Raw genomic sequence first — 11,201 nt, 5'->3', positions numbered from 1 at the left:
TACACCTGTTATTCACCTGTTATACACCTGCTATTCGCCTGATATATACCTGATATATACCTGTTATACACATTTGTTATACACCTGCTATTCACCTGCTATACACCTGTTATACACCTGATATACACCTGTTATACACCTGCTAAACACCTGCTACACACCTGCTACACACCTGCTACACACCTGTTATACACCTGCTATTCACCTGTTATTCACCTGCTATACACCTGCTATACACCTGTTATTCACCTGTTATTCACCTGTTATTCACCTGTTATACACCTGTTATACACCTGTTATACACCTGCTATTCACCTGATATACACCTGTTATACACCTGTTATTCACCTGCTATTCACCTGCTACTCACCTGTTACACACCTGCTACTCACCTGTTATACACCTGTTATACACCTGTTATACACCTGTTATTCACCTGCTATACACCTGCTATACACCTGTTATTCACCTGCTATTCACCTGCTACTCACCTGTTATACACCTGCTATTCACCTGCTACTCACCTGCTACACACCTGTTATACACCTGCTACACACCTGCTATACACCTGCTATTCACCTGCTACTCACCTGTTATTCACCTGCTATACACCTGTTATTCACCTGCTATACACCTGTTATACACCTGCTATTCACCTGCTACTCACCTGTTATTCACCTGCTATACACCTGCTATACACCTGTTATTCACCTGCTATTCACCTGCTACTCACCTGTTATACACCTGCTATTCACCTGCTATACACCTGTTATACACCTGTTATACACCTGTTATTCACCTGCTATTCACCTGCTATTCACCTGCTACTCACCTGTTATACACCTGCTATACACCTGTTATTCACCTGTTATACACCTGTTATACACCTGCTATTCACCTGCTACTCACCTGCTATACACCTGCTATACACCTGCTATACACCTGCTATTCACCTGTTATTCACCTGCTATTCACCTGCCACTCACCTGTTATACACCTGCTATTCACCTGCTACACACCTGTTATACACCTGCTACACACCTGTTATACACCTGCTATACACCTGTTATACACCTGCTATTCACCTGCTACTCACCTGTTATACACCTGCTATACACCTGTTATTCACCTGCTATACACCTGTTATACACCTGCTACACACCTGCTACTCACCTGCTATACACCTGTTATTCACCTGCTATTCACCTGTTATACACCCGCTATTCACCTGATATACACCCGCTATACACCCGCTATTCACCTGATATACACCCGTTATACACCTGTTATACACCCGCTATACACCCGTTATACACCTGTTATTCACCTGCTACACACCTGTTATACACCTGCTACTCACCTGTTATACACCTGTTATACACCTGCTATACACCTGCTATTCACCTGCTATACACCTGTTATACACCTGCTATTCACCTGCTACACACCTGTTATTCACCTGCTACTCACCTGTTCACCTGTTATACACCTGCTATACACCTGCTACACACCTGCTATTCACCTGCTACTCACCTGTTATACACCTGTTCACCTGCTATACACCTGTTATACACCTGTTATTCACCTGCTATTCACCTGCTACTCACCTGTTATACACCTGCTATTCACCTGCTATACACCTGCTATACACCTGTTATACACCTGTTATACACCTGTTATACACCTGCTATTCACCTGTTATACACCTGTTATACACCTGCTACACACCTGCTACTCACCTGCTATACATCTGTTATACACCTGCTATTCACCTGTTATACACCTGCTATACACCTGTTATTCACCTGTTATTCACCTGTTATTCACCTGCTATTCACCTGTTATACACCCGCTATTCACCTGATATACACCCTCTATACACCCGCTATACACCCGCTATTCACCTGTTATACACCTGCTATTCACCTGCTATACACCTGTTATACACCTGCTATTCACCTGATATACACCCGTTATACACCTGTTATACACCTGCTATACACCTGCTATACACCTGCTATTCACCTGCTACACACCTGTTATACACCTGTTATTCACCTGCTACTCACCTGTTATACACCTGCTATTCACCTGCTATTCACCTGCTATACACCTTTAATACACCTTTAATACACCTGTTATACACCTGTTATACACCTGCTATTCACCTGCTACTCACCTGTTATACACCTGTTATTCACCTGTTATACACCTGCTATTCACCTGCTATACACCTGCTATACACCTGCTATACACCTGCTATACACCTGTTATACACCTGCTACTCACCTGCTACTCACCTGTTATACACCTGTTATTCACCTGCTATACACCTGCTATTCACCTAATATACACCTGCTATTCACCTGTTATTCACCTGCTATACACCTGTTATACACCTGCTATTCACCTGTTATACACCTGTTATACACCTGATATACACCTGATATACACCTGCTATACACCTGATATACACCTGCTATTCACCTGATATACACCTGATATACACCTGTTATACACCTGCTATTCACCTGCTATACACCTGCTATTCACCTGCTATACACCTGCTATTCACCTGTTATTCACCTGTTATTCACCTGTTATTCACCTGCTATACACCTGCTATACACCTGTTATACACCTGTTATACACCTGTTATTGATAGAGGAAATTATAGTTGAAATGATTAATTATGTATACATTATTGATTAGAACCATTTATTCTAATACTATTATGTTATGGTATGAAAAGTATGAGTTTTTGGTTAAGCTGTTACTGAAAATGTAAGCAGAACGAATTAATTGTCTGTGCCTCTTGGGCGGTTTAAGGGGGAGAGCTATTCACCTGTTATACACCTGCTATTCACCTGATATACACCTGTTATTCACCTGTTATACATCTGTTATACACCTGCTATTCAGCTGCTATTCCACTGCTATTCATTGGGGGTGGAGACCTAATACATGAAGGTGTGGCGGAGCCGTGTCTACAGATTCTGACCTTGTTGATGCCTTCTTAACATGCATGACACCAAGGCTTTTACGGTTACAGAAGACAACAAATGAGAGCGCCTGGGGAATGGGAGTGGAGCTAGGCACTGCAGGGCCTGGATTAACCTCTACATCACCAGACCAAGACCTCCCTGACCACGGCCCTTCTCCCTTGATTGTTCAGTTTGGCCAAGCGGCCAGCTTCCAAACTAATTTCATTTAAGAATGATAGAGGCCTCTTGTCTTTGGGAAATTCAAAGCTGCTGAAATGTTTTGGTACCCTTCCCAAGATCTGTGCCTCGACACAATCCTTTTTCAGAGCTCTACGGACAATTCCTTTCGACATCATGGCTTGGGTTTTGCTCTGACATGCACTGTCAACTATGATACCTTATATATACAGGTGTGTGCCTTTCCAAATCATGTCCAATCAATTGAATTTACCCCAGGTGGACTCCAATTAAGTTGCAGAAACATCTCAAGGATGATCAATGGAAACAGGATCCACCTGAGCTCAATTTCAAGTCTCATATATTTTGGTTCTTTTAAATAAAAATTAAAAAAGGTTTTCACTTTGTCATTATAGTGGGTAGATTGACTAGGTTTTTATTTAAGGGGTCTGAATACTTTCCGAATGCATTGTAAATTACACTGAGCAAAAGAGAATGTTTTTGTATTTTCACCCTCCAGACATTATTCCCTAAAGGTCTTGATGAGATAGATGCCCAAGCAGGTTATATTGTAAATGTGAATTAATGTCGCCACTTCAGCCAACTCTGGTGGTTTTTCCTGCACTGGACCCATTGATTACGTACTTGATAGGTTGATGTCCTCATTGTGTTTTTACAGTCTTTTTTAATACGTTTAGAATACACATTGTTATATTTGATAACACTTGGTTATTTTCTTAATAAAGAGCAGCGAAACTAGCAAGAGCAGTGTGTGGGTTTCTTTTTTCTCTCAGGATGTAACACAACAAAATGTGGAATAAGTCAAATGTGGAATAAGTCAATCGACTACCTCGTACCCCTGCATATCGACTACCTCGTACCCCTGCATATCGACTACCTCGTACCCCTGCATATCGACTACCTCATACCCCTGCATATTGGCTACCTCGTACCCCTGCATATTGACTACCTCGTACCCCTGCATATTGACTACCTCATACCCCTGCATATTGACTACCTCGTACCCCTGCATATTGGCTACCTCGTAACCCTGCATATTGGCTACCTCGTACCCCTGCATATTGACTACCTCGTACCCCTGCATATTGGCTACCTCATACCCCTGCATATTGGCTACCTCGTAACCCTGCATATTGGCTACCTCGTACCCCTGCATATTGACTACCTCGTACCCCTGCATATTGACTACCTCGTACCCCTGCATATTGACTACCTCGCACCCCTGCATATTGACTACCTCGTACCCCTGCATGTTGACTACCTCATACCCCTGCATATTGACTACCTCGTACCCCTGCATATTGACTACCTCGTAACCCTGCATATTGACTACCTCACCCCTGCATGTTGACTACCTCGTACCCCTGCATATTGACTACCTCGTACCCCTGCATGTTGACTACCTCATACCCCTGCATATCGACTACCTCGTACCCCTGCATATTGACTACCTCGTACTCCTGCATATTGACTACCTCGTACTCCTGCATATTGACTACCTCACCCCTGCATGTTGACTACCTCGTACCCCTGCATATTGACTACCTCGTACCCCTGCATGTTGACTACCTCATACCCCTGCATATCGACTACCTCGTACCCCTGCATATTGACTACCTCGTACTCCTGCATATCGACTACCTCGTACTCCTGCATATTGACTACCTCGTACCCCTGCATATCGACTACCTCGTACCCCTGCATATTGACTACCTCGTACTCCTGCATATTGACTTGGTACCGCTACCCATTATATAATCTCATTGTGGTACTATTTCCTTTTTTATTTTTAGCCAAATTGTTCTTACTTTTAACCCTGCATTGTTGGTTAAGGGCTTGTAAGTAAGTGTTTCACCTGATGTATTCGGCACATGTGACAAATAATATTTTACTTGAGATTGTTCATCTCTACCAGGTATCTTCATGTAATTGACTGAAATATTGTGAATGGGGCAAAAAAGTATTTAGTCAGCCACCAATTGTGCAAGTTCTCCCACTTAAAAAGATGAGAGAGGCCTGTAATTGTCATCATAGGTACACTTCAACTATGACAGACAAAATAAGACAAAAAAATCCAGAAAATCACATTGTAGGATTTTTAATGAATTTATTTGCAAATTATGGTGGAAAATAAGTATTTGGTCACCTACAAACAAGCAAGATTTCTGGCTCTCACAGACCTGTAACTTATTCTTTAAGAGGCTCCTCTGTCCTCCACTCGTTACCTGTTTGAACTTGTTATCAGTATAAAAGACACCTGTCTACAACCTCAAACAGTCACACTCCAAACTCCACTATGGCCAAGACCAAAGAGCTGTCAAAGGACACCAGAAACAAAATTGTAGACCTGCACCAGGCTGGGAAGACTGAATCTGCAATAGGTAAACAGCTTGATTTGAAGAAATCAACTGTGGGAGCAATTATTAGGAAATGGAAGACATACAAGACCACTGATAATCTCCCTCGATCTGGGGCTCCACGCAAGATCTCACCTCGTGGGGTCAAAATGATCACAAGAACGGAGAGCAAAAATCCCAGAACCACACGGGGGGACCTAGTGAATGACCTGCAGAGAGCTGGGACCAAAGTAACAAAGCCTACCATCAGTAACACACTACTCCGCCAGGGACTCAAATCCTGCAGTGCCAGACGTGTCCCCCTGCTTAAGCCAGTACATGTCCAGGCCCGTCTCAAGTTTGCTAGAGAGCATTTGGATGATCCAGAAGAAGATTGGGAGAATGTCATATGGTCAGATGAAACCAAAATAGAACTTTTTGGTAAAAACTCAACTCGTCGTGTTTGGAAGACAAAGAATGCTGAGTTGCATCCAAAGAACGCCATACCTACTGTGATGCATGGGGGTGGAAACATCATGCTTTGGGGCTGTTTTTCTGCAAAGGGACCAGGACGACTGATCCGTGTAAAGGAAAGAATGAATGGGGCCATGTATCGTGAGATATTGAGTGAAAACCTCCTTCCATCAGCAAGGGCATTGAAGATGAAACGTGGCTGGGTCTTTCAGCACGACAATGATCCCAAACAGAAGAAGCATTTCAAGGTCCTGGAGTGTCCTAGCCAGTCTCCAGATTTCAACCCCATAGAAAATATTTGGAGGGAGTTGAAAGTCCATGTTGCCCAGCAACAGCCCCAAAATATCACTGCTCTAGAGGAGATCTGCATGGAGGAATGGGCCAAAATACCAGCAACAGAGTGTGAACCTTGTGAAGACTTACAGAAAACATTTGTCCTCTGTCATTGCCAACAAAGGGTATATAACAAAGTATTGAGAAACTTTTGTTATTGACCAAATACTTCTTTTCCACCATAATTTGCAAATAAATTCATAACAAATCCTACAATGTGATTATCAGGATTTTTTTTCTCATTTTGTCTGTCATAGTTGAACTGTACCTATAATGAAAAATACAGGCCTCTCTCATCTTTTTAAGTGGGAGAACTTGCACAATTGGTGGCTGACTAAATACTTTTTTTGCCCCACTGTATGTATTTTCCCCACAAGGGGGTGACAAGTCTGTTAGAAATGTAGAATGTTCACACTTTGTAACAACAATGCATAGGCTTTATTTTGTCATTTAACATTTATAGAACATTTGAGCATGATGTTTATGACCCCGGGCATGTATCTGTTTGTTAGATTGCCACTGTATGAACCATCTGTAATAACCATCTGTATGAACCATCTGTAAGAACCATCTGTATGAGGTTGTCATCTGTTTGTTAGATTGCCACTGTATGAACCATCTGTAATAACCATCTGTATGAACCATCTGTATTAACCATCTGTATCTGTTTGTTAGATTGCCACTGTATGAACCATCTGTAATAGCCATCTGTATGAACCATCTGTATGAGGTTGTCATCTGTTTGTTAGATTGCCACTGTATGAACCATCTGTAATAACCATCTGTATGAACCATCTGTATGAGGTTGTCATCTGTTTGTTAGATTGGCACTGTATGAACCATCTGTAATAACCATCTGTAATAACCATCTGTATGAGGTTGTCATATGTTTGTTAGATTGGCACTGTATGAACCATCTGTAATAACCATCTGTATGAACCATCTGTATGAGGTTGTCATCTGTTTGTTAGATTGGCACTGTATGAACCATCTGTAATAACCATCTGTATGAACCATCTGTAAGAACCATCTGTATGAGTTGTCATCTGTTTGTTAGATTGCCACTGTATGAACCATCTGTAATAACCATCTGTATGAGGTTGTCATCTGTTTGTTAGATTGCCACTGTATGAACCATCTGTAAAAACCATCTGTATGAACCATCTGTATGAGGTTGTCATCTGTTTGTTAGATTGGCACTGTATGAACCATCTGTAATAACCATCTGTATGAGGTTGTCATATGTTTGTTAGATTGGCACTGTATGAACCATCTGTAATAACCATCTGTATTAACCATCTGTATGAGGTTGTCATCTGTTTGTTAGATTGGCACTGTATGAACCATCTGTAATAACCATCTGTATGAACCATCTGTAAGAACCATCTGTATGAGTTGTCATCTGTTTGTTAGATTGCCACTGTATGAACCATCTGTAAGAGGTTGTCATCTGTTTGTTAGATTGCCACTGTATGAACCATCTGTAAAAACCATCTGTATGAACCATCTGTAAGAACCATCTGTATGAGGTTGTCATCTGTTTGTTAGATTGCCACTGTATGAACCATCTGTATGAACCATCTGTATTAACCATCTGTATTAACCATCTGTATCTGTTTGTTAGATTGCCACTGTATGAACCATCTGTAATAACCATCTGTATGAACCATCTGTATGAGGTTGTCATCTGTTTGTTAGATTGGCACTGTATGAACCATCTGTAAGAACCATCTGTATGAACCATCTGTATGAGGTTGTCATCTGTTTGTTAGATTGGCACTGTATGAACCATCTGTAATAACCATCTGTATGAACCATCTGTAAGAACCATCTGTATGAGTTGTCATCTGTTTGTTAGATTGCCACTGTATGAACCATCTGTAATAACCATCTGTATGAGGTTGTCATCTGTTTGTTAGATTGCCACTGTATGAACCATCTGTAATAACCATCTGTATGAACCATCTGTATGAGGTTGTCATCTGTTTGTTAGATTGCCACTGTATGAACCATCTGTAATAGCCATCTGTATGAACCATCTGTATGAGGTTGTCATCTGTTTGTTAGATTGCCACTGTATGAACCATCTGTAATAGCCATCTGTATGAACCATCTGTATGAGGTTGTCATCTGTTTGTTAGATTGTCACTGTATTAACCATCTGTATGAGGTTGTCATCTGTTTGTTAGATTGCCACTGTATGAACCATCTGTAATAACCATCTGTATGAGGTTGTCATCTGTTTGTTAGATTGTCACTGTATGAACCATCTGTAATAACCATCTGTATGAGGTTGTCATCTGTTTGTTAGATTGCCACTGTATGAACCATCTGTAATAACCATCTGTATTAACCATCTGTATGAGGTTGTCATCTGTTTGTTAGATTGCCACTGTATGAACCATCTGTATGAGGTTGTCATCTGTTTGTTAGATTGCCACTGTATTAACCATCTGTAAGAACCATCTGTATGAACCATCTGTTTGTTAGATTGCCACTGTATTAACCATCTGTAAGAACCATCTGTAATAGCCATCTGTATAACCATCTGTATGAGTTTGTCATCTGTTTGTTAGATTGTCTTTCCTGGATAAATTGGATCACCTCAAAGATGATGTTGACAAGACAGACATGGGACCCACCTTAACAATGGAAATAAACACATGCAGGCATCTCAACCTGACCCTGTGCCAAAGAACTTCAAGGTAACCTGTCTAAATGACTGCCACTCACATCTGCAGCCATGAAAGGCTCAACAACACCATCATCCCATAAACCCTAGACCCACTCCAATTCATCATCGCGACAACCTATAGGGAGGAGGTCATTGACCGGACAGTGTGGTGCCAGGACAACAACCTCTCCCCCAACGTCAGCAAGACAAAGGAACTGATCGTGGACTACAGGGAAAAGGTTGGCTGAACAGGCCCCCATTAACATTGACGGAGCTGTAGTGGAGCAGGTCGAGAGCTTCAAGTTCCTTGGTCTCCACATCACCAACAAACTAACATGGTCCAAACACACCAAGACAGTTGTGAAGATGGCACGACAACGCCTCTTCCCCCTCAGGAGACTGAACAGATTTGTAATGGGCCCTCATATCTTCAAAAGGTTATACAGCTGCACCATTGAGAGCATCTTGACTGGCTGCATCACCGCCTGGTATGGCAACTGCTCAGCATCCGATCGTAAGGCGCTACAGGGGGTAGTGCGTACAGTCCACTACATCACTGGGGCCAAGCTTTTTTAATTTTCAAATTTAACCTTTTTTTTAACTTAGCAAGTCAGTTAAGAAAAAAATCTTATTTACAACGACGGCCTACCAAAAGTCCTCCTGCGGGGACAGGGCTGGGATTAAAAATTATACATTTTAATATAGGACAAAACACACATCACGACAAGAGAGACCTAAGACAGCAACATAGCATGGTAGCAACACAACATGACAACAACATGGATGAAACACAACATGGCAACAGCACAACATGGTAGCAACACAAAACATGGTACAAACATTATTGGGCACAGACAACAGCACAAAGGGCAAGAAGGTAGAGACAACAATTACATCACGTGAAGCAGACACAACTGTCAGTAAGTGTCCATGATTGAGTCTTTGAATGAAGAGATGGAGATAAAACTGTCCAGTTTGAGTGTTGCAGCTCGTTCCAGTCGCCAGCTGCAGCGAACTGAAAAGAGGAGCGACCCAGGGATGTGTGTGCTTTGAGGACCTTTAACAGAATGTGACTGGCAGAACGGGTGTTGTATGTGAAGGATGAGGGCTGCAGTAGATATCTCAGATAGGGGCGGGTGACGCCTGACAGGGAGCTTCCTGCCATCCAGGACCTCTATACCAGGCGGTGTCAGAGGGCCCCTAAAAAATGTCAAAGACTCCAGTCACCCTCGTTGTAGACTGTTCGCTCTGCTACCGCACGGCAAGCGGTACCGGAGCACCAAGTCTAGGGTCCAAAAGGCTCCTTAATAATAAAAACAATAAGTTGTACTTTTATTTATCTAGGCAAGTCAATTTAAGAACAAATTCTATTTACAATGATGGCCTACCCAGGCCAAATCCAGACGGACACTGGGCCAATTGTACGCCACCCAATCACAGCTGGATGTGATGCAGCCTGGATTTGAACCAGGTACTGCAGTGTTTTAGACCACTGCGCCAATCCAGAAGCTTAACAGCTTCAAGCCATAAGACTGCTGAGCAATTAATCAAATGAAGCTCCTCCCCTTTGTTTTTACACTGCTGCTACTCTGTTTATCTATGCAGTGTCACTTTAGCCCTACCTACATATTACGTCGACTAACCTGTACATAGCCTCGTTAATTGTTATTGCATTTTTTATTTTTAAATTTAGTTTATTTAGTAAATCTTTTCTTAACTCTATTTCTTTGACTGTATTGTTGGTGAAGGGCCTGTTAGTAAGCATTACACGGTAAAGTCGACACCTGTTGTATTCGACGAATGTGACAATTACAAATGAGATTTTTGATTTGAAAAGCTTCACGTAAGCAAAATAGCAATTCAAGTTTTTGTTGACCGACTTCGACACTCAATAGCTACGTTTCCATTAAACGTGTCCAGTGATTTTTTTTTGTCGAGATTTATAAAGTTTGCATAGAAAATAGACGCGGACAATTGCCCGCTAGGGTGCGTTTCCATTGAACAATCTTGAATCAATAAAAAATAGCTGGACGTAATGACATACACCTAAAACGGAAAACCAAGTGTGAAGAAAGTGAAGTTAGCGGTTGAAGTGTTTTCATTACCTATTTAGGAAAATTGCGTAAAAATATATGCGTGACAGCCTGTATGCCTTCCCACCTACCGGTTTCATGTCTCCGGTAGCCGGTGAAAGACAGCATG

The sequence above is a fragment of the Oncorhynchus nerka genome, linkage group LG12, assembly GCF_034236695.1.
Source record: "Oncorhynchus nerka isolate Pitt River linkage group LG12, Oner_Uvic_2.0, whole genome shotgun sequence".
Taxonomy (NCBI): Eukaryota; Metazoa; Chordata; class Actinopteri; order Salmoniformes; family Salmonidae; genus Oncorhynchus; species Oncorhynchus nerka.
Note: the sequence above shows the minus strand (reverse complement) of the source record.